Genomic DNA, 20,853 nt, shown 5'->3' with positions numbered 1-20,853 from the left:
GCTCCCACCCCTGCCAACTGGAGCGTTGTTTTTAAACTCTGGACCATGGTATCCATTTCCTACTTCATTATAGAAAACATTTTCTAGTGAAGCAGAAACATCCCAGAAACATTCGAGATGGGAGTTCTTGATTCTGTGGTCATATCTGGCACTGACTGTGTAAATTTCGGCAAGGCATTAGTCATGATTTTCCACCTCCATACCTCACAGGAGTGTCACGAGACTTTGGTCATTAATCACTGTAAAATGCCTGGGAGATCAGTGAATGAAGCAGATATCAATAAAGGCATCCTAACCAGCTTTCCAAAGAAATTAGTCTGTTTCTGCTTCTGTCTATACACAAGATCAACCGTAGAAGTTGGGTATATGGTAAGCTTTGGTCCTCTGGAAGACCAGATTTCAAAGTTAGATGTTATTAGCCCCTGTCTATATAATTTGCACAGCTGTGTTTGATGTGATGCTTCAAATTAATATTCTGATACAACCTAATTTTCTAAAGAAAATGGCTGACCAGACGTTTTCACAAGGAAGTATTTAGAAATGCTATGCTTAGTTCTGTGGCAGTCTGGTATACTTGCTGAGAAAAATCCAAGATCAGGTTTGCGGCATTTTGGAGTAGCAGACATAAGGAATGCTGTTAGAAGCAATGTGTACTCAGGGCATGTTACCTTTTGCTTCACTGGGACTTCTTCATGTTATAAAATATCGCTGTAGTGGATTTCAAAGAACTATACCCCACTCTCTTTGACCAAAAGGAGAGTTTATGAACAGTAGGGAAATTAAGCCGGGAGATTCTCGGATGGGCCATCTGGGACATCTGAGATGTCTAAAGCCAATGGAAAGGTGCATTGCAATTGCAGTATATTGTTGTTTTTCTGAATTTATTAGTAGATTGGTTTAAAAGGGGTTGTATTGTTAACACAGTACTTTTTTTGCTGTAGCTACACACGTAAGTAGGCATAATACAACACCAGAAATTGCTACCTAGAGATCTAATATTTTGTACACAGTATGATTTCTAATTGCTTGAATAATACTGCACAAAGGAATAATTTCCTACTCAGTGAGACTTGTTTCTCACTGCTTGAGATATAATAACCTCTTGGGAAGTCATGGAGCTGCAAACTACGATGATCTATATAGAGCATTTTTGCTCAGTCTGTACTCTTAAAATGCTCAGCATGCAGAAAAAATGAATCAGGAGAATGGTAAAATAAGTTGCAGCAACTGAATGAGATGGCTCTTTGGAATTATATATAGAACCCTTTTTAAACACCCACAGTGCCTATACTAACAACAGTGATTCAGAAAATCAGCCAGCAGATTCCTGAGGCAAAGTATTGTGTGTAATTTTTGCAGTCTGCATTTAAAAAGATGCATTGTTTACAAGAATGAAGTGAGCATTACAAGATATTTTTTCAATAAAGCCCTTTTGCAATGTAGTCTCTTTACTTGGATAAGAGCTCTCCTAATGTTGCTATTTTTAATATACCAGTTTAATTTGTTATATGCATTAGTGCATTTATAAAAACAAATTTTCCTCTCAGAAAAATATGGAACAATTCACCCATAAATATACATTGTAATATTCAAAAAAACTGAGGGAGCCTGAAAAAAGTAGCGGGAGCAAAGTCATATATCCAATGCCTATGGCAAAGAAGCTGGTGTTAGGAAGGTATTTCACTTAAGCATACCAGCAAGTCAGATATTTGCCATCCAAATCCAGAACCATGTTTTGCTCCGAGCAGGACTTTAAGGACTGAATGCAGCCCACACTCCATGCATCTCTCTTCCAGTCCTTACAGGTAAGGGGCCATTGGAAGCATTTCAGTTTGTCGGTCAAACCGCCCTTGGAAAATTTTTGTTAAACTCCCTGGAGAGGCAAAGCAGTTTGTAGTTTTCACAACAGCTAAGTTGAGCTAAAGGGGAGGTCTCTCTGGAGTGATACTATCTATTCCCTGTGCGTGGGACCTCCCAGGGCAGGGGAAATGTCTAAATATGTCAATGCCAAGGACCCAGCTTGCATCAGGAGCTGGTACAGGGGCAGAGGCTACCCCAGCCCCATTCCCCAGAGGGACTTAGGATGAGCTCCAGAACAGGAACTGTAACATTATTTAGAAAGTTGCAGCTTTTCTGTATTAAGGTACTCTTGCTTCTTACCAAACAGTGAGACAGGTCAGAAGTCTCCTGCGGCAATACCCAGCAAATGCTAAAAGACAGTAGCCCTGGTGGGGAGAGACCCACAGACCCAGTCCTTAATGCTGGGAATCAGACTGCAACTGCTCTTTGCACAAGGAGCCAAAGGGTTTTTGTGTCCTTTCCCTTTCCATCTTCCTCATTCACAGCAGGGCGAGAGGTTGTAGGTTCAGTACGAGCAACACGGATGGTGGTTGAGCACATTATATAGGCACATAAGTGGACTGGAAGCTAAGCCAGTCCCAAATGCAAGCAAATGCATTTCAGAAGGTCATGTGCCCTGAAACCATTTTATATTGGTGTATGTTGATGAGCCTAGGACTGTTTAAAGTTCTTAGTATTATTGACCTACCTGTGTAGGAGAGTGAGCTCAGACTGCAAAGATTCGAGCAGACGGATTGCTCAATAATTGTGGCCAGCCCTGGTTGCCCAGCCTGAAAAGCTGTTGTGCAAGAGCTGCTGGCCCTAATGACAGCTGCCCGGAGTGAGACAAGAATTCCCCAGATGGACGGCTCTTTGCTCAAATGCTGCTCAAAAGCCACTGAAGAGAGGAACTACCTAACGCAGAACCCTCCTTCTCTACCAGAGAAAAACTTCTGGCATGAGGGTAAGCAAAATAGCACATTACCAATGAGATGCTGTTAGAGTACCTCTCAAAAGAAAATCTGCATATTCACACAGCACAAAATACGACCTTTTTGCATGCCCTTGTCTAGCTGAGTATTTCATTTTTGTTCTGAATTATATTCTAGATTCAGTATGGAGCAACAATGATGGTGGCTGTGCATATTGTGTAGGCATGTAGGTAGATCGGAAGCTAAATAACAGAGAAAAATTTGCATTTAGGACTTTTTAGGGACCCTAAGGACTTTGTAGCCAGTTAGGGCTATCTAGTTGGACTGAACAACACTAGCTATTTGTTCTTTGCCAGGCTCCTCTGCACCAACAGCAGTAGAAGAAATTTCTAAAATATCAGACAGTGTTGCATCCACTGCTATTTACGTATCCACTGCTATGTATTTCTCTGGACTGAATAAATTGTAGGAAGGGCTTTTCTAGATGGAAGCTAACAGTAAATCTAGTACTTCATGGAAAGAACAGACCTTTGTTTCCCTTCTAATATTGGCAAGGAAGAAAGGTCTGTCATATAAGATGAAAGTAACTAGCCAAAAATGAAATAAAGATTCACAATAATTTTCTTTGTTGTTTCAGATTAGAAATCAGTGTTGTGCCATCTTCTGAATAAATACAGAGGTCAGTCTTCGCTGGACTCTAATATAAAGGGAGAAACTGTAGTGCGAGGGCAATTACTGGCAGAATTCCCATAGACTTTAAGGAAAGCCTGAATTCATACAGAAGGAATTTAAAGCAGTTGGTGATATTTTGAGCATGACCTCTTGTGCACTACGACCCTAGTGCTTTTCAAAATGAGGCTGCTGCTCACAGAGAGGGCTGCTGCCTTGTCGGCCTCTCTTCCCCTTCAGATCACCCCCAGCCCTGCATGAGCAACACAGGACTTCCTACGCAGTCCCCTTCAAGCGTGGCAGGTCTACGCAGGAGCGCCCTGCTTTTAAAGTGTATTTTAGACTTGACCTTTCTGCAGAAATTGCCAAAAAATGCAACAGTAGCCTGAACAATATGGGCCAGCAGGCAGAAGTATTTTACTAAGACCTGAGGTGATGACCTGTATATGAGTAGTTCAGGGTGGTTTCTGAAGGCACTGGGCTAAATTCACACGGGATGAAGAAGGGAGATGGCGAGTGTTATTTCACTGCCGTCACTTGGGGAATCAGTGGTCTCAGAGGTGATGCCTCTGGTGCAGAAATGAACTGTCAGCCTTCAGAGGAAGCTGTGCTCAATGAGAAGGAGATTCCATTAATCTTTCACTTACTGTCGCTGAGATTGTGTCAGCCTGCCACAAGTCTACTTATGACAGAGACTTTCACACAACCCAGAACTAGAAAATACTTCTTTTCTAAAAATCCCTGTAACCCAGAGCTAGACAAATAAACAGCACTGATACAAAATGCATGAGGGCCTACAAAGTGAGATTTGTCGTGTTCAACACATGCAAGAATACATCAGAGGTATCCTGCCAGTGTATTGCTTTGTGGGAAGGGCTGTACTTAAAACTAGGCTCTGTTTGACTGTATTAGCTGACTAGTATGGGGCATTGTGCAGGGTTATATAATCTGAATGAAAGACTTTATTGTAATGTGTGCTGCTTATGGCATAGAAAATTGTTGTGAGATTTACAGGCTAAAGTCTCCTGTTAACACTATCCCAACACTATGCTACTTGTGCATAGATTTTGTGCATAGATTGTGCTATGTTCCATTAAGGAGATACTGGAAAACAATCCAAAGGAAAGATAAGTATGTTGAAAGGGAAAAAAGAAAACAGTGTATGGATTGCAAATGTAGAGGTATACTTGAAAGCCCGTTGTCTTTTACTCTAGCCTTGCTACAACACAGGGTTACACCTACCAAGTCTAGCATTTTTTTTCTTTTTCTTCATTTTTAACATTCTTACACAGCAATTCTGTATTTAATGGTAACTACACAAAAAAATACTAATACATAAATAAATTAGGACAAAACTACAGAGCTGATAAAGCCTGATGTAGACAGTGTAGAGTGCTAAAAAAAGATACCAGAAGAATAAACATAAAAGATCAAGACCTGAGCTGGACTAAAAATGGTTTAAGCCTATGTCTAAATACCCCAAACATCTACAGTTACATTAGATCACATTTCAGATATTTAGAAGCAATACAAAGTTTCCTCTGTTGGTAAATTATTCCCTTAACTGTCCACTACAGAGTTTCTTTCATTTCCTCTCTGGAACATCTGGTAGTAGATGCTGCAGAAGCCCACAGTCAGCAAGATACGTAAGCACAGGCCTAACTTTAGTTCATGAGTCATCACAGTGACTCCAGGGGGACAGCTCAGGTGGTTAAAGTTAAGCATGTGCTGGAGTGCCTTGCTGAAATGAAGCCAGAGATAGGTTACTGGCTAGGTAGCTATCAGCATGTCCTTAACTGTTTATAACAGGGGTTCATTTTGAAACCTAATTAAAAGACATACCTCTGCTGTTAGAGCAGTGATTCCTAAACACCATAAACAAATGAACCACTCTCAGCCTTTACAGTTTCTTACAGACCCCCCGCCACTGTTAACTGAAAACACAGTTTAATATGGTTCCACAGAGCAGTGAGCAATTGCTTATGATGCCCTTACAGGGCTTGTGGAGTCTCTGGGTTGCAGTTTGAAAACCGTTGCTCCAGCAGCAGGTGGGAATACTTGTTAGCTACAAAAGTTCTGTATGTTAGCAATTGCGCTTGAGATCTATAACTAAGTTTCCAGGTAGAGATTTCCATCTATAGAGTTATCATTCAAGAGCAGTCATTACCACTGCAGAAGCACAAAAGAAGAGCACTTCCTCTCTCATTTAGACATTCATTGATCTTAAAAACCCTTATTTTTTAAACTTCCATTTGGAGCCATCTTATTCGGGCCATCATCAACATATTCACTGAAGCCCTTGCAATTCCAATCAGCATAATTGCTAAAATTTATTCTGCTCAGGCTGCAGTCCTGAATCTGCAACACCACTTGTGTTTGCTTTTCCTCTAGCTTTAGCATGGTAGAAACCCAAAGGCAGGTAGCAGGTTGGCAGGTTAGATGGGAATTGCAATAGGGGTATCTGAGCAGTGCTCACCTAGAAAACAAGATCTGAATTATCAGGCTTTATAGGAGCTGTATGATGCTTCCAAATAACCCTTTTAATGAAATCAGATAATTATTTGTGACTGCAAGAATGGTTTCAAGGTTCTTTTTAAGAGTATCTGTGTCACTAGTAATTCCTTTTTCTCCAAATGTAAAAACTGAAATGTATTGCCAAATACAGAGCAACTTTTCCTAAGCCCCAATATCTATAGAGGATTCCTCCTTTAACATGTTTCCCAAGCTGTCAAAATTGTAAGACTAAAAATTATAAAGGCCAGAAGCTTTGTTAGAAAATTATAAGGGCAAGCAGCTTTGTTAGAACATGTCAGGCAGCCACACATTTTTTGGAAGAACAACAGAGTACATTTTATGCTGGGCAGCATTGTTTAAAATTGAGTTTCAAAAGTCCCCAATTTTTCATTTCCAAGTCAAGGTTAAAGGAGAAATTTTACTTCCAAAGGTAAGGTGTGGAGCAACTGAAAACAGGGATTTAGAAAAGAAGTGCCATCTCAGCAAGCACTTTTTAACATTAGTATCTTCTGACATTTTAAAACTGGGTGCAGTGATTCCCCTAGAGGAGAGACTTAACTAGGAATTGTTTATATGTTTTTCAAATACTAAGCTTCAATCATCACTCTTTTAAGTCTCCATTTTTTCCTCCACAGGATCTCAATAAGCTCCCAGGGTTTCTGTCATCCACTGAATTATTATGGAGTGTAGACTTCATTAGAGTTTTCTCATTCATCATTAAGCAAATTTCTCTTTCCTTCACCAGTTTTGTTTTGTGCTTAGCAAATGTTGCCTGAACTGGAAGCATGTTCCTGGGGTGTAGGGATCAAGCTAAAGCCAGGTAGTGGTGTCTCCGATTTCTACTTGTCTGTACACTGAGGCTGAGCTCATGACAGTCTACTGAAAGGCAGATTGCAGGACAATTGGTTGAAAAAGGTGTAAGAGACAAACCAAAAACTAACTAAGAGTATGAAAATAAGTAACATCAATAGTTTTGAGTTGTCATCTTTGAGAGAAATTACTTCAAGGGTCTTTTGTTTTGTCATAAAGTAAATGGAAAGGTTGCTTTGGCCAGATCCTAGGGATGGATGCAAGACAGCATTGTCACACAGTAAAGCTCTCCTGCTGCTACGCAAATATCATGGCCTTTATTTGAATACACATACATAATAAATCTTTGGCAGAGAGCTCACAAAAACTACTAAAAGTTTCCTTCAAATTAAGAAATTCAAGTACATCTCCTTGTTGAGAAATTTTCACTGCAATGCTGCTGTTCTAGCAAAATGCCTTTTCCAGTCCTGCCACTCCATCAATTGCCCACCTTCCTTTTAAAGTGCCATTTGCTGAACCTGGGTGGCAGCCTGCTACCTGGGGCTGGGGAGGTGCTTGACTTCGTTTAAAGGCTGGCAGAGGGAAGACTGTCCACATCGCAGGAGAGGAGCAGGGCAAGTGAAATTGCATAATGAAAATGACTACTGTGGCACAGAAGCGGAGTCAAGAAGCGAGGTCATTCTCTCCACAGGATCATCATCTGCCCCCTTCAAACACATGTAGATAGTCACATAGTCCTTGCAAGCATGCTTCCTGTTTATTGCAGCTACAGGAAATAAGGTAGCAGAGAACACAAATGGGTCAGGCAAGGGACCTGCCTCAAATTATGGCTTGTGCAGCTGTCCCTAGAGCAAACTGGGCTTGGAGGAGAGGAAGGTTATTCTAGTATAGTGAATTCTACTTCTGGCTCCCTTTCCCCCCGTGTCTCTTTTCCCTTCACACCCCTTTCCCCCAACTTTTGTGTCCTGCTTCCATTCCTTTTTGTGCCTTCTCTGGTTTGTCACCAATTTTGTCACTCTGTTTCCTGCACGACCAAGTAGAGAGCACATTCTGAGCATGGATGCTAAGCACCTTTCAGCACAGCTACACATTGTCTGCAATTAGCCTTTTACATCACTGACTTCTTCTCTTGTCCCCACCCTCCCCCCATTCAGGTGCTTCAGTTCAACACAGACAAAACATTTCCATGGCATGTTCTTGCAAGCTGCAGATGAGAGGTGTCAATGAGTCTGTCCTCTAGCAGTTGTTCATCTGTGATGGAACAGGCATATATACATCAGAAAACATCTTCTGTAAAAACATTTTCCTTTACATTATCCAAAGTGATTACTTAGCAGTAGCTGAAGTTTATTCACATGAAATGTGTACCCAAATGTACGCATCAGTTATGTTTGTCACAGACAGAACCATAGCAATCTGCTGAGTTACTTGCCTCTAGAGACACAGTATATCACCCCAAACCCTTGAAAGTGCTCCTACAGGGCAAAGGCTTATTTCCAGACCAATTTACTTATCTAAGGAAAATTTTCTGAGGATCACTTCCATTTAGAGAAGAGCCCCCCCCCCAAAAAAAAAACCCCTCAAAAATTAATTATCAGTTGCTCTGTGCTGAAGGAATGTGCGAGTGCTTGACACACTCATCATATTGATGTGCTCTGTGAGTTTGTTTGGAATAGGAAAGGAATATAAACACATTATTTCATACAGTGTAGTTCTGTCTCCAACAGAGAGGAAGTGAAACTGTTCAATGAAACTATTTAACCCTTGGAGGATTAAATATTAGCAGCCTGGCTTAAATGGCAGCATTGTTTTACATATTCACTTCATAAGCAGAACTAGAGGCAAGGGGATACATACTTTTCTCAAGGAGAAACAAGTTCTCAGATTATATGCCTACCTCCTCTCAAAAATATTACAGAAAGAGTGCATATTTTTCTGAAGCCAAATAAAGATCATTACACCATGGCCAGTTCTGTCCCCCTCATTTAAACTAAACGCCAGTTTAATCCAAAGGTTAGGGAGGGAGAAGAAGAACTTCTTTTTAAACATGTATTTCCTTCATAGGTAAGCATCATTACTTTGAATGTGTTCGGGTACTATTTCATAAAATAATACAAGGGAAATTTAGCAAACTGTGATGAAGTGTGACTGTTTTAAAAACTTTCAAAAGAGTGTTGATTTGCATTAATATGGCAAATAGCCCATCAGCAACAGCCCTAAAAGAATGGGGTGGGTAAAAGCCAGCAGGTGAAATCTTTGCTAAAAAGAGTAAAATGTACAGACATCAAGGACAAGTACAATAAGTACCACATCTTTTGCGGCAGCTGTGCAAGAGAAGTCTGACCTAGGCACTCTATTGACAAAACATCCCTTGCGTGGATACGGCTATATTGACAAACCTTTGCTTCTTATTGCTATAACAAAACCACCACCTCTTTAAGGAAATAAGTGATATCACTGGAAGTGCTATATTGCTAGTATAACTGTATCTGTACTAGGGGTTTCTTCTGGCACCAAAGAATATTTTGGCTCTTTATATCCCCAGCAGACATAGGTGTGGTGGCAGGATCTCATAGCTGGCAAGACATTATAACAGAGACCAGGGTTTCTATACTGAACAGTGCAATGCTGTTTTTGAACAATTATCTCCTCTGGTGTTTATAGACTCCTAAATTTAGATTAAAGTTCAAAATAAAAATCGAGTAGCATCTACCAGCACTTTAAAGGGAGCCAAACAACAATTTTCTAAACAAAAACCAGATCTTAAGATACTATTGTCAAAACAAACTGAAACAAACTACATTACAGGTGTCAAAGTTTAGCTGTAAAGAAGCAGCTGTGTGGTCAGCATGGCACTGTATAGAAATATTTGCGTCAGTCCAGAACAAAGCTGAATTTGTGGCAATTTTCTTCTTCTTTCAAAAGCTTTTTGTTCTTTGTCCTTCGATGAATTGAATGCAGTTCCTTCTTTCATCACTACCTATCTCTCTGAATCTGATGCAATTTTTAGTTACTGCTTTATGATGAGAATGTGTTTATGATTCTGAAAACATGCAGAAATATGTTGCTCACATTTCCTCCTGTTTCACGTCCTGGGAGAGAAATGGTGGGGTTCATCTGGCCAAGAGTGTCCTCAAGCAACCCACTGAAGGCTCTCTAGAGTCTCAGCTGGAAAGAAACAGGCCTCCATAGCACATGATCCTCTCATTCAAAAGAGATCTCTGTGGACAATTTAGCCCCTTTAAAATGTCAGAGAAGTATTTATCACTTTCAGGTGTGTGTATCTACATCAAGATGGGATGAATTGTGTCCTCAAAGAGCTTGCTTCTCTCCAGTTTAATCTAAAGGGAGCCTTGCCAGCTACCTCAGGTGTAACTGCCTACACTGTACAGGTCTAAAGCTAGAAGAGATCAGTCTTGTACCAAAATGTCCTTCTCCCTCAGCCCCTTCTCTAACACTGCTGCACATGCACAGAAATTTAGCATCTCTGACTCTCAGTTTAACAAGAACCCACCTGCAGGTTGACCTGCCCACAAAAGTTTAAGCTCTTCAGGTCTACCTCTACAGCTAATGGGACTCACCCCGTAATGCAAACACTTCCTTTAAGGCTGCAGGTAAAGCTAGCCTTGAATGAGAAGGCAATTGCATTAACAGTATAACAATAAAATTGAGCAATGGCAGATGGCCTCATTACCGCCCATCAGGTAACTGCTGGTAACTGATCCCATGCATGCTCATAGCCAGGCTCAGTGGCGTAACTCAAGGTGTGGTTAGACAGTACAGCTAAGCCTGTTTAACAACTTGGGGTAGCTGAAAAGACAGTCCCATTCCCCACTGCTGTCCCCAGCTCCTGTTCCCAGCCCTTCTCCCCCTCCTTACTGACACTTGTGTTCCTCTGATACTGCCAAGAGTCTGTTAAAACTAACACTTCAGAAGGAGGGATTTGATTTCTGCCTTTCTGGCTCCCTGGACTGGCTCACAGCAGGAGCGCTGACAGAGAGGGCAGGAAGGCACAGCTGAGGCCAGAAGGAATAGAAAGGGCAAGGACTGCCAGGGCTGAACCTCCAGGGAGAGGTTTTCTGTTGAGGTACAATACCTTTCAATTGAAGCAAGCTGAGAGCATGCTCAGAACAAGTTACCCTGCCTCAACTGATGGGGAAATAACCCATTTAACTGCACTAACTTGACCACGTAGCCTTAACTTTTTGCTTTTTAGCATTTTCCGAGCCTTCAAAAACATTAGAGCATTTACTTTGAGGGGGACCAATGCTGCCCTTCATGTGCATCTGCAGAGCATGAGATAGTGTTCTCCCTGGAAAAGGAACTAACAGGTAGGGTCCAAAACCTTGAGACTCTTACACACACCATCCACATTGTGCCTCACAGCTTGCACTGATGGGAGATGGATGCTATCAGGGCCCTGAACACACTAACAGGCCTTAATGGCCCAGACCAGCCTCACCTGGGGTTTCCCTCCACACCCCCTTGCCCATGGGCTCAGATGCCCATTTCAGCTCAGCCCTGGGCCATCAGTCCCTGCCTGAACTACACTGGAGGAGTATTGGTCTCCAGCCCAACTATTCCCATACCTGGCCATTGACCCTGTTGATCTAGTTCTCAGCCTGTGGATTGACTTCCTGGCTTGACCCCAAACTTTCCTTATCACTATGGACCTGCCTGGAGATCACTGGACCTCTTCCTGATCCTGATCTGCAGACTGAATTCTCAACCTGACCTTGGACCTACCTCATCACTATATACTTGCTTGATGCTTTGGGCTGTTGGTTGAACCTGGCTGTGATCTCCAGGCTTGCTCTGCTCACCTTGCTCAGGTCCTGTGAGGCTGGGCCCTGGCCAGTGAGAACTTTGTCTTGCCCTGCTGCTCATCTTATCCCCCTCTGCTCTCAGCCTGCATCCCTTAGGTAGCCACCAGCCCTTGCTGCTCCTTGACAGATGCCTACAAAACCTGCCTAGGCTGCTGTCTCAAATCCCACCTGCCTTCAAGTGGCAATTTAGTAAGGCTAGCAGGTGAGTTAAGTTCTTCTGTACAGCAGCAATGATCACTAGACTCTTCTTCTACCAAACAGGGTTGTGGGGTTTTTTGAGTGCCCTTAATACTTTACTATTATTCTGTCATCTTTTCAAGTAACTTCATCACCATTTTTTTTCATTCTTGGCATTATAAAAGGGGATTTGTTTGATTACTTTGCGTAGCTGTTTAATTCTGCACAGTCGTCCTCAAGACATGAGCCCTTTGGACTTAAGTCTATCATTTGAAATGTTCCCCAGTCTTTGGTCTGTTTTTCCATCCTACTGCCTTGAGAGATGGGCAGTGTTGACCTTCTCCCATGTATCCAGAACCAAAAAGGGACCAGCAAGTAGCTTTTCAGTGGGAAAACTACATGCAGGAGTCAGAGCTTTGAGTCAAGCCTGACTCCCATCCCAGGTACCTCAAATAAGGCTTCAACAAAAAGGCAAGAATGGGAGCAAAGAACAAGTGCTGAGTCAGAGAGGTTGCTACTGTTGTCATGGTTGTTTTCACCACCATCGTGACTTCTCTGCCCTGACCCAAAGAGCACCTACATTCAACACAAAGCCAGGGACTGGGGTCTTTTTTTGTTTAATTTTTTGGATAGCCTTGTTTCCTTTGTATCTGTATATATGATAAAGATAGTCCAAAAGACTTTTAGCCAAATTTGTTGTGGAAGTCATTTGTTGAAACTTGGTTCTCTGGCAGCCCTGAGGAAAAGAGCACCTGGCTCTGCTTTCCATGGGGCTGCTTTGTCTGTTTGCAGAGCAGAGAGTAGCGGGAAGGCATTCACAAGTCTCTCCTTCCTCTGGAAGATGTGGTGAAGTACACCTGTCCTCTTCCCAGCAGGTTCCTGTCAGATCCCAAGTTGCCTGGTAGCAGCTGCTTCTGATCAACTCTGCTCTGGAGCAACACACCACTCAGCACCTCCATATCCTTCTCAGGAGCAGCTACCATTCCCAAATCCTCCAAGCTGCCCTGATTTCCCATAGTACTTAGTAGTGTGTATAATTATGAATCAGGTGGACATGCTGAGTTTGTAATGAAAGGCACATTTATTAAACAATGTAATCAAAGAACTTTCAATTGGATTAAGACTTCAGTGTGCTAGTGGTTTAATTACAGGAACACACAAGCACAAATAAGCTTTTGTTTTATTTCTGCCTTTCAGATAGGCCACAGCAAGGTCCTTCTGCTCATTTGATATCTCTCATCTAATGTTCACTGAGTATTTGATCCTAACTGTGGATTGAACTCAAGTGCCCAGGACTCCTGCATGGTATCCCAGGCAGTAAGAGTAAGCCGCGGTCACGTCTAGCTTCCAGCGTGGGATGCTACCAGATGCACTTAGTCAACATGGCAAATACCAGTGATTGTGAAGAATTTTTAAGGAGGAGGCATCACTTGAAATGAAAGGTTGATCTGAAGGGTGCAGCACCCATAGTCAGCACAGCCACTGAAAGAAGTTGTCCTGCTCTCTGCTTGCCTCCAGCCATCATACCCAGCTATACCGTCTCCTCTGCTGTGCCTGCAGAATTGGTTCTATGTTCATCTAGTAAAATAGTATCAGGAAACTGATCTCACTGAAATCAACTTTTTTTCTTTTTCTCTCTTTTTTTTTTTTGTTCCATATTGGTTTTCAGCTAAATCAGTTCCTTGAGCAACTGCACAAATATTTATGACAACATGAAGAACCAGGGAGCCCAGGGGCAGTGAAGGTGTGCTGGGCATGAGCAGAACTACTTACTGTGATGGCAGTGCCAGCTTCTGTCTGCTTAAATGTCAGTCAAGTTGCATTCAAAGAAAAGTGAGAGTGACTGTTAGCAGAAGTTTAAAGGTAGTTATTAAGCACATGTCCTATAAGGACAAATTATTCCTAGAATTTGGTAAAAGCTAATTATTCCTGCACTGTAGCTCTAGAAAGGGCAACATATTTGAACAGCATTAGAAAATGTGGTCTATCTACCAGCTTCAAACAGTCCCTGTTGGCAAGCTCCCTAATTTGGGGCACCGTGAGATATTATATTGCATAGGAGGTCTAAGCAATAAGCAAAACACTCTGGGAGTTTAGTTTCACTTCTACTTTGCCTTGCTTGCAGCCCAGTCATTTTCTGGTTGCAGTCTGTGAACTTTTACAAACATACGTAGTGCTTGATTTAAGGATCCTTTGGTAGGAAGGATGTGCTGCAACTGCCAGAGTAGCTTAATTGAAAGAGAAGCGTAAATGAACACCATTAGCAATACACACACGGAAGTATCAATTTGACTACTTTAACTTAGAAAAAATTGAAATACATTGGTACCATCTTCTTGTTTGGACAAGAACAGAATACATATGCCTTTGGTTTGTCAGGTACAAAACCAGAGAGCTTTTGAACTATACCATTACCAAGAAAGGGAAACTGCAGGTGTGACTCTATACAAGTTACAAGGCATAGTTACAAAAGGTGAAATAGGCACAAAAGTGGCTCTGAGCAGTCCATGTTTTTACAGAACTTACCTCCACATACAGAATACTCATTTTAGTTTTGGTTGATGGTATTTTTCCAGTAGCAAAGAAATAGATTATGCAGAACACCCCACAGTAAAACAAAACTATCTAGAATGTATTTGCATTACTGTCCTAACTCAGTTGAAGTCACTAGAAAGCTCTTGGTGATTACAGGATGACTAGGATTTCACATTAAATTATTAAGGGCAATGCAAAAAGAATGCAACAAATGCAACTCTGTAGTGACTAAAGACTATTATGTAGCTCCTGAGATCTCATGGGCATCTGTAATGCATTTATTCAAAGTGCAAGTAAGAGATGCTATTATTACAAACAGTTGTGTTACTATTACACACAGAAAAACACACTGCCAATAGTCTTGACCAAACTGAAGCATCCGTGAACCTACCCAAGGCATGGTTTGTCTTGATTGTAAAGATTCAGCATTGAAACATCAGATCTCTGCTGATGAGTATGCTATTCCATTTTTCACATGTTATTAATATTAGTTATATGTGAAGGGGAAAAAATGGACTAAAACCTAAAGGATGAGAGTAATCTGTCCAAATGTAGGTGGTATACACCTAGGGGCCCTTTGGCTACCTTTAGTCAGTGCAGAGAGATGGGCAATCCGGGTGTCAAGGGAGTGGTTCCTCTCAGTCTAGAGTAGGTCAGATGCACCTATTCCTCCCCCGTAAACTCTAAAGAAGCTGCGAGTGAATGGCTCAGATGGAGGAATGTGAAGGTAAACCAACAGCATGCTATCCAATACTTTTGCCTTCACTTTTCCAGTCTTAACAGTACTTTGATGCTTTTCTCCTCATAAAGTATCTTCCATTGCACTTTTTACTTTCCAAAATGTCTGAAGGGACATAACTGAATGTTTAATTTATGTAGTAAATTTGAGCAGAGGTAAGAAACTGGTCTTTCCAGGAGGAGAGAAAATTGTAATTATGTCAAGTGTTACTGAAAATAGTAAATTATGATGGTGACAGCTGCTCCGTTTTACCTCTAATGTAAGTGCTGCCACAGGCATTCACATGTACATTTAGGAGTAAAGGGGAAAAACTGTTTGTAAGTTGATTTGTGTTAGCTATGTCATATAAAAGTCCTGGCAGTCAGATTACCTCTTTTAACATTGCAGTGAGAGTACTCTTCCCCTGAGGTGCTGAACCTCTGGGGAGTCCCTGGGGAAAAGTGGGGAAGTTCCAAATATGTAAACAGCTGTTGGAGGGGAAATTTAAACAAACTACATGCTTCCTCAGTGCTAAATCCTAGCACTCACCAAATGCTTTCAGACTATAGCCAAGAGGATTTTTCATGAGGTTAGTTTATGTCACTAGAAGGATTCATGGTGAATGTCATTACTGGGTTTTGTTTTCATTTTCAGTATTGTGAATTTTATGGCATAATTACTTCAACTCTCTCCTTTTAAATTCAGTTTCGAATCTTGCAAAAAAATTTTTATCTCCATGTCTATAGGTAGTGAAAGGCAAGTTTACCCACTGAGCTGCATAAGATACTGATACAGCATTTTATAGACTGTTTTTCCTTCCATAATATTTAATTCCTCTGACTAAGCAAATACACCACTCTGCTAGGGAGGACTTTGATTTTCTTCTTCTGCACGTTACCTCAAGAATGATTAAACTTAGGGCTTATTTTGCAAAATGCAATTTCTGCTTCATCAAACAGCTCACAGCGGTCTTTTTACAGGGTTGTGTACTGTGGAGTTATATGCTAGTGGAGCTTTTCTGCTGCAAGGATGCCTTTGCCATGTTCCAAGGCAGGCTAGGAAGAAACCTCCTCCTCGTTGTTCCTCCCAAAGACGTAGCAGGGAACGAGGGGCTCAGAGCCACCCTCTCTGGAAGAGCAAACAAGACTTTGGCTGCTCCTTGAGATCTCCCTGGGATACACACAGTTCACAGTAACTCCGAGTGTCATGATTCCTCTCCACAAACGTTGCCTAAAAATAGAGCTAAAATGTGACTGCTCAAGATACTGCCTTGCAGTAAACAAGGAAACTGAGTACATAGCCATGCAAAGCTTTGGGTTTTTTTCTGTCATGGTATGTAAACTGTTAAAATGTACTGACTGTAGTTTATTATTTCAAGGCCAATTCCCAATAAGTTTAAGAAAACCTTCTGCTGTTGCACTAGTCTATCCTACCGCAGATCTTGTTGTCTAATTTCACATTTACAATGTTTTCTTCTGCAGGCATTTTGATTCATTGAGCTTACAATGTAAAAGTTTTGTAGTTACATGCCAAGTAGCACAAACATTTATATTATGATTGCCTAAAATTGTCCATTATAACTTAATTTTCAATTGCCTCTGACTTGAGTGAACATTTTCCAGTTTTTATATCAGATTAAAAATGGAAGTCAATCCTTAAGGCAAAAAATAGCTCAGCCATTTAAAAATGCTGAAACATAGGTTGTTTTCCTAGCACTGATCATTTTTCTCCCTAAATTTATGTTGCTTAAACATCTGAATAGATAACTGGGAATTAGCAACTGTGGACTTTAAAAAATATATTTTGATTTCCATTAGAAAGGCTGTTCCCAGATCTATCAGTCTTTCATTAGAAAGACTTTTAAGTCTTTTGTAAGAATCATCTTTTGTACATGTACAACAGACTTGAACAGAGTCACAAGAAACATCATGCACGGGACCTGCCACAAAGAACTGAGTCTCTCAGAAGGACATCCACAAAATTTATGATGCTTTTCCAGGCTTGCATGGCCAAGGGCAACCACGATTCTAACATTTCCAAACCCCTAAGCATCTGAATTTGCAACATGAATGATCCTTTAGCTCAGCTTACAGTGTAGGAATAGCCTGGTGTGTTTGTGTTGCATGCATGCCCATAGCTGTTTGCCATTTATACCTAAAGCTTTAATACCTCATCTAGGAGAAGAAGCTGCCTTGGAGGGAAGTAGGGCAGATTCTTGAGGTCCTGGCAATAAGGACTCCAGGAAGCCTAGTGAAACAGCCTCCCTCCTTTGCTAGCTTCCTCCAGATGCTTGCAGCTGCTTCCTTCTCAGCTGCTGTATGGGTGAAAGCAGCCATGCCAGCAGGAGTGGGAGGAAGGGTGAGAGAGATATGTGTGAGACAGTTTACCCTAGCTATCAAGAAAGTCCTTGCTCTCCCTTGTTTAGGATAAATGCAGCCTGAACTTGCAAGCTTTGCTTTGATGGCGGCTGCATACCTACTGTAACCTGCCTTTCCACTTCTCCATTATACACTATGAATGTAGCACATCTCCAAGTAGCAAGACTCAAATACAGACAACCTTTCTCTGGCACAGTTCCCTGTATCTCCTGTACACTCCTTCTTAGCCTCTACTTCTTGGGAGCTGGCATACTTTATTTTACTGTGCAGTCTGTAACCCTCATGGCTGCTCCCATGGCTCACCTGTGCTCTGCCAAGCTAAGGAAGTGCCCCTGACATGCATGTAGCTGGTCAGAAGAGCATGCACAGATTCTCAAGAGTGAATGGCAGAAAGACTCCAGGAACTACATTTTTTGCCACCCCACCATAGTTGTTCACCACTACCATGCCATTTCTGGCAGCCCTGGTTGTCAACAGAAATAACTCCCAGCGTCAGGAGCAGATCAAATATGCTGAGCAGCATTGCTATAAGGTGGAAACCATAAACTGGATTGCCTCCTTTCTCTAACACCAAAGCATCACAAATACCACAGAAAGCACAGGAAAAAAAAAAGTATGAAAATTGATCAATGAGGATTCGGCAACATATATGTGGAAGGATTATGTGGAAGGTTATGTGGAACTTCTGAAAAAATGCAATGTCTCACCCATACAAGTTTTTTTATGAAGCCTGTCCTGCTGTCCTGCCTCCTCCCAGTAAGCCTGCCATCCCTGACATGTTTCCCTCCTGGTGTAGTATCTTTGGTCCCCTCACCACCACTGCCTGTATGCATGTTGCACAGTACCCCAGATCCTTCCGTAAAGGAAGGGGTTTATTCCCTAAACCCCTTTCACCATACATTCAGCTTCATCTCATTTCTCCAGGATTCTTGGTGTTTCTCTTCCCAGACTGGAAAGATGACGCATGCACATTTGTCATGCAGCAGGAATGTCAGTCAGTCCATGAAGGTAGTTGGGAAGGCAACCTTTGCGTTTTTTCCCCTGCAACTGACTGACCCTTCACCTCACTGATCTGTCATGCTTTCATGTGGCTCTGAAAAAACCTGTTTGAGTGTTACAGTGGGACTCCACACCAGTCTCACCTCCTTCTTCTTTTCCTTTCATATTCTTCAGATATTTGTCCTCAGTGGCTCACCTGGAAAAGAAACCAGGCACCAGACCTTAAGATGAAAGCCTTGCTAGGTATCACACAAAACTTCTGATATGGACAGCCAACTTTACATTTTAAAAAAGCAACCAACATGGTACGGAGTTCAGTAACGTCTACAGATGTCGTCTTACTAAATTTAAACCTACAGTTTTTGCGCAGCCAATCTCACAAATGACAAACACAGGCATATTAAAAATAAGCTGAAAATGACACAGAGGAACAAGGCAGGAATGGAAAGGATTTTGTTGTTGTTGTTAAGGACCGTGTGAAAGAAAGGAAGCAATGAATGCACTGCCTTTCATTGCCTCAGCAGGACAAGAGCTATGCGGGGGCCTAAGCATGCTCAGTGCAACAGAAAAGAGAGCGAGAGGGCTGCAGATGACATGCTCCCAGGCATGCAAAAGAGGAACAGAGAATACAAGAAGATGCAACAGGGCAGGAAGAAGCAAACACAGAGACAGTCGGAGAGTCCCCGGAGCAGGGGGGGACTGGGAGGGAGTGAGGCTGAGAATTCACTGAATCATCTGTGCAGTGGCTTTGGCCACAGCTTCACCTCTGGTCTCCCTAGGGTGGGCAGCAGGAATCTGGGTTCTGCTGCCACATCTTCTCGCTGTATGTGCATATGTCCAGGGAATGACTGCAGCTAGACCAGCCAGAGAACATAAGGGAAAAGGCAAGGTGGATAAATGGAGATTTTGCCTAGTTCAAATGAGCAAGGTGTGAGTATGTAATGGGGTTAGGCATGCTCCTGACTATAGACAGTATGTTTATTTTAAATGCCTTACCTCTAAGAATACAACATTCGTAAGCATGCTGCAAGACAGGAGTCAGAACAGCTATTATCCTGTCTCCTTTCAAACAGGCAGACCTTTTCAGCAAAGTCCCTCCCTCAGCAAGAAGGGCCAGGACATGAGAAACTAAAGGTCCAGGGCAGCTGGAGTGAAGAAAGGGAAACCAAAGAGAGAAAAGGAATCCCCCCCCCGATGAACCATATGTGATGGAGGCGGAAGGGAGCAAGGGATGGGGGCAGGAGGGAGAAAGGGAGATAAAGTTATGATGAATGGCATGGGAGATACAGTTGTGTCACTGAAGGAAAGAGAAAAAAAGGGCAAGTGCAAAAAAGCCAACAGAACTGGAGGTGGGGGAACATGCAAAGAGACATAAAGAATTGGGTGAGGAAATCTGCTCAGAAAGACAAGTGGTATCGAGGTACTGGCTTTCACAGCACTATGGTTAGGAAAATTTGATTTACAGCGCTGTGGCTTGCATTTACATCCAGTGGTTGAAACGTCCTTAGAAATACAAACTGGTGTCTCCCAGTTAGTGATTATTTCTTCTGGACAATACAGAAGTTCAGAAGTTGTTAGTGTTCATGCTGAGGAATTTGGCACTGGTAATCATTGTTATCATGTGCATTTATAAAGGTCCCTATTACCCAGTACCTGAGCTAAGAATTGCTAAGAATTTTGCAGCTCATTTGAGACAGCCTCTGCCTATAGTGCTGTACTTTAAGTACTGAAAAGAAAGCCTCTGATACACACATTTAACTGGCATCCATAAGGGGAGCTTACAATTTTAAAATATTTGTCAAGAATCATCAAGAGCCATGTCAGAAATTATTTGTACAATGAAAGCATCTATAAAGTGCAGGAGGCTACTCTGAAAAGCTGATTTTTAGATTGCAAACACTGTGGTATCATGACAGCTTTTCATTGAGAGTTGCAGCATGTGTGTTTGTACTTTTATTCTAAATCCTTGTTCAGCTGCTGAAAGAGCTAAAGCCATTCTTTGATTCTCTAAAAGATCTTTTTAATTCTCAGCTCTCACTGTGGGAGACTGGAGGCCAGCTGTTCTTTCTACTTCAAGATTAGGTACGTAGAATTTTTGACAAGCAAAGTTCTTTGTAAGCAGATAAAAGTAGTTTAAAGGCAAACACACTTGTTAGGAGTTATTTCATTAAATGTAGAAGTAAAGTACTGCTAGTTCTTGTCTTTGCTTGTCATACCATTTTTCCCATATGTTAACGTCTCTTATTCTCCCCCCCAAAGAGCTTTATCTTAAGCAAAATATGTTCATATTTATATTGTGAGACAAATATCACTGATAACATGACTGCAACAAAACCAAATTAATGTATTTAAGTGCCTATATAGCAAAGTTTAAAAATATTCACTCATTTTATGTATCAGTGGATGAAAAGTAATTCCTCTTAAACTGAATTTGTAACTATCTTTTTTGTTTTCTG

The 20,853-nt window shown here is 41.7% G+C and overlaps 1 long non-coding RNA gene across 3 annotated transcripts in view; it reads left to right on the top strand.

Annotated features, from left to right (window-relative positions):
* Positions 1 to 20,853, top strand: part of LOC112992551 (uncharacterized) — a 44,380-nt gene that overhangs the window by 21,500 nt on the left and 2,027 nt on the right. For 2 of the 3 annotated variants that reach the window (XR_010385104.1, XR_003261559.2), the window contains exon 3: positions 20,429 to 20,479. This is a non-coding gene — a long non-coding RNA (uncharacterized LOC112992551). Of the gene's footprint in view, positions 1 to 18,034; positions 18,703 to 20,428; positions 20,480 to 20,853 lie in introns of those variants that run through there. The other variant, XR_010385105.1, reaches the window with a different exon arrangement.

This window comes from Dromaius novaehollandiae, chromosome 1 (assembly GCF_036370855.1).
Source record: "Dromaius novaehollandiae isolate bDroNov1 chromosome 1, bDroNov1.hap1, whole genome shotgun sequence".
Lineage (NCBI taxonomy): Eukaryota > Metazoa > Chordata > Aves > Casuariiformes > Dromaiidae > Dromaius > Dromaius novaehollandiae.
The sequence above is the reverse complement of the archived record's forward strand: the minus strand, read 5'-3'. Positions and strand labels throughout refer to the sequence as shown.